The sequence below is a fragment of the Pteropus vampyrus genome, unplaced genomic scaffold (genome assembly GCF_000151845.1).
Source record: "Pteropus vampyrus isolate Shadow unplaced genomic scaffold, Pvam_2.0 Scaffold123, whole genome shotgun sequence".
Taxonomy (NCBI): domain Eukaryota; kingdom Metazoa; phylum Chordata; class Mammalia; order Chiroptera; family Pteropodidae; genus Pteropus; species Pteropus vampyrus.
This window is the reverse complement of record NW_011888904.1, coordinates 5294589-5299106: the sequence shown is the minus strand read 5'-3', so window position 1 is coordinate 5299106 and position 4518 is coordinate 5294589.

Genomic DNA, 4518 nt, shown 5'->3' with positions numbered 1-4518 from the left:
GACTAAGGACACCACAGTGTTCTTTTTCATTGCCGAAAGGTAAACAACTGTTGGCAAATCCTGGCTTGAATTTGTTTTCCCAGGTATAGGAGATCACCTGCCAAAATGAAGGCATTTCACTTTATATGTTCCAACATAAAGGCAAACCCTACATACTATTTGAAATAGACAAGAGGGACTAATTTTTTGCTTCTTTGTCTTCACACCATTGTCTTAGCTCCTAGTGCTTTTTTCCTATTTCTAGTCTCTCAGATTGCCCAAAACTCCTGTAGTGAGATCCCACCTGGTCCTTTCATATGTCCCCAATTCCTATGTAATGCAAAATGAACTTCTCCCCCCTAAAATTCCCAACAAGATATTAATTTTACAACAATCAGGGTAAAATAATTTATACTGTGTGATAGATAGTCCTATAATCATGAGTAATTTTCATTTTTTAAAAGAGATGAATATTGCCAAAATTAATGTCTAATTAGTTGAATATATAGGTCCGTGTTACAGGTATCAAGTCATCATAGGTTTGTTTTTGTTTTTTTGTTTTTGTTTTTGTTTTTAATTGGGGGAACAAGAAAAGAATAATTAGGCTTTAGATAGATGAATCCTCAGGGTCTGCTCCTCCAAACTGACCCAATTTTTTTTTCTAGATTCATTCCCTCCTCAAGTTCTGCTACCATGGCTTCAATACCAACTCCACATATTTGTTTGTTTGTTTTTACCCAGTAAGATTCTCATAACAACAGGTTCTCTAGCAACAGAGATAACGTGGATGTGGGAGAGGGTGCAGTTTGGGCTTATGGGAACTATCAGCTAGAGGTGAGTACCTTTTTCATCTGAATACTTATTTAAAAAACAAATAACTACATTGCTTCCATTGCATAAAAAGCCTGACCCAGAGTTAGGAACATGCCTCTTAATGTTATTCCCATCTACAAAAACAAAGCTAGTTATGGATATAACTTGAAATATATCAAGGTATAGGCCCAAAAATTTAAAAAGTTGTCCAAACTTTTATAAATATGTAACTCCCATTCCCATGGAACTTGAAGGGGTCCACAGGAGTCTACGCACTGCCATGTACACAACTGGCAAGAGCTGTCACCACAAGCCCACTGTAAGAGGAAGCTTGAGCTTTAGGAGGTTAAATGTCACACACATAGGGAAACAGTGTTGAGAACAGAATCAAAGTTCTGACTCCCAAAGCATCCTTCACTGCAGCCTTTCCTGGGCTACTTCCAGAATACCTCAGCTTTTAGTCTACTCGTTGCTGGTACCAGGAAGCACAGATGTGCACAAAAGCACATTTTAAATTGCCAGCATTTGGAATTGTTTTTGTTTATTTGACTCTCCAACATGGGCTCTGAGATTAGTAGTTCTCATTTCAAATCTAGTAATAAAAAGAGCTTCATCTTCTCTGAGTAAGCCAATTTTGAAATTTGGCTGATTCTTGCTACCAATAGAGCAGCTGGGATGAACTAAGAATTTCAAATCTATCGTGCCACTCACTAACTATGTGATGACTTTGTGCAAATAACAACTTTCCACAAATATGGTTTCCTATTGACAGAATGAGAATAATAACACCAACTTCTCATGTGAATTATTGCAACAACCTCATATCTGGAGGTCAGAGGACTTCCACCCTTGCCATCTTTCATCTATTATCAACAGAGCAGCTAGAGTGACCCTGTTAAAACATAAGTTCTGTCACTTTTCTGCTTGACACCTTTCCGCAATGCCTTCTCATTCTTTTCAGAGTAGAAGCCAGTTATTCATTGGCTTACATTATCTGCCACTTCCTCATTGCCTGATCTTACCTGCCACTACTCTTGTCCTGGATCATTTTGCTCCAGCAACTCTGGACCCCTTGCTATTTCTCAAACATCCCTGCCTCAGGGCCTTTGCACGTGCTGTTTCCTCATCTTGTAAATTCTTGCCTTAAGTATCCAAATGAAGCAGCTCTCACCCCCCTTTTAGGTCTTTATTCAAAAGTCATCTTCTCAGAGAGGTTTTCCCTGGCTCCACCACCTAAAATTACAACCCACTCTCCCTCTAATATTTCCTCTTTGTGCTTTATTTTTCTCCTTAGCATCACCTAATATGTCCTGCATTTATTTATTTTGTATTTTATCTGTCTCTCTCACTAGAATATAGATTCAATGTTAGCATTTTGTTCATTTATTAGCTATGCAACTTTGTGTAGGAGGAAAAAAAAACTCAACTTCTCTGAACCAGAGTTTGTTCACCTATCCCCAGGACAGTCTTATAGTAACACCTGGCACACAATAGGAGCTTAGTAAATGGTTGTTGAACTGATGCCTAAATCTAAAAGAGCTTTTAAAATTATGACCATTGAAACATGGAAGAGGAGGAGAAGAAGAGGAAAAGAAAAGGAAGATGTGGGGAAAGGAGAGAAAAGAATCATGCCAGAAACACTCAGATTACAGTGATATGGAAAAAGAGAATGAAGCAGCAAAAGAAACGGGAAATCGGTGTATCATAACTGAAAAGCCCAGGAAAGAAACAAAAGGAATCACAAGAAGGAAGGCTGTTCTTCACTGCTTACTCGATATTCACAAGATTCAGCTATAGTTTCATCATGAGCTGGGGCAGCTCTGTCCTCAGAACCATGGGAATCATCTCTTCTATGAACCACCAGTTCAGCCTTTCTTCTCTCAAGGTAGTTGTGGCCTTGTGAGGGGCCTAAAGAGCATACATACAGTGACCGACTCTAGGGTGCCAATACCCAACAGACCCATCTATTCATCACCATCTATTTTCTCGGGAACCTGATTTGAACACATATATGTCATGCCAAGAACTAAGAGAACCACTCTAGGTCATGGTCACAAGCTGGCACGTTAAACTCCTCAGTGCACACGTACTCATACACAGACAAACATACCTCCTTACTACACAATTTATAGATTCCCAATCTTCCCACAGTGCGAGGACCAGGGAATTCTGCACTTTCTCACTCAGATCCCAATCAGTGGAATCCTCTGGAATGATGAGGAATTTCCAGTATCCATGCATGGGATGCACGCTAGGGCCTCAGGTGGTAACTTTTCCCTTTTGGTTCAGCTTCTATTACGGTTTTCACTTTTTCTTCATAGGATCCTTTTTTCCTCTGGCATCCCAGCCTTTCAAGGCTACTTTGGGTGTTCAGATAAGTTTTGCTCTGAGATGCCTTTAAAGGTCTGTGCTGAGGAAAACAGCATTCACTTTTGCAACCTTCTTGGGAATTTTTTGTAGCTAGAGCTTCTTCATCCCAAAGATTTAAAGCAGGATGGAAACTTTAGCTCACGAATCAAAACAACTCTCCAGAGCTAAAAGCTAACTGTATTTGCATAACAATTTAACAGATCCAACAATAGGACAAGGTCAGGTGAAATAAATTGCCAAGGTCATGATTCTCTTGAAGTGGTATTGAAATTCAGAATTGCTGATTCCTAGGGCTTGCTCTGCCCTAAGGGCAACTCTCCCACTCTCCCAAATGATACTGTAGCATAAAATAAATTTATATGTGGAAACTACAGACCTACCCTTAACCCTCGCCTTTCTTTCTAATTCCAGATCATTCGGATCATGGAAGGCAAGATCAATCATATGATAACCCACTGACCTCACTGTATTACCATACAAATGAAAGAACTTACTAGAAACAGTGATCTGGAAGACTCATGGTCTAAACTAGGAAACGCAGTTGACTGTGTTGGAAACTCTAAAAGTATTTTGAATCTCTTTAATGTCTTGATCAAATGATTGCTTCGAATTCACTGTTTTAATTCTGAGAATCTAAAAACGTAGGGATCCTGAAAAAAAACCGCAAAGGCCCACTTGCCAAAGAGAAGGAAGCTGAGATTAAATGTGTAAACGATTTTTGCTTAAATACTCTTAGGCTGAAATACCTTGAAAGGGACACATATTAGAGAAGAGCCCCGTTAAAGTCTCAGCCTCTTTGAATTTATCCCAGAGAACGACTGGATTTTAGATTCCTCAGGAGCACAGCTCCGAATTCGGAATTATCCGCGGCTCTAAGTCCTTGCTCTCTGAAGTCGCAGGGAGTATCTTAAACTACGACTCCTAGGAGAGGACTTTCCAGGGGCGCGTAAAGTGCCGTCCGAGAATCTCACCACCAGTGGGCGTTTAGCGCAGCCAAGCGACAGGCTAGTGCCAGGGCTCAGCAACAGGGAGGCGCGGCCGAGGCGGGGAGAACTCTGCGCTCGGAGCTGAACCACCCTTTGCTGGCCAGTCGCGTCGCTCCTCCGAGGAAGCAAGTGACGGCAGCGTCTAGGCGGAAAGAGGACGAAAGGAAGAGAGGAAGTAGCGAGGGAAGAAGAAAAATGAAGCTGGCGCTGGGCGAGCCCGCGAGGGGGCCGCCGACCGTGGAGCAAGACGGCTTTGGCTTCTTCTCCGCACCCTGGGCGTGAACGCTTTCTCCTTCGCGACCCCAAGGAAATAAGTGGGTCTCGCCTGGGTGGAAAAGGGAAAGAATCTAAGTGAGCGCGTTACCTCTTC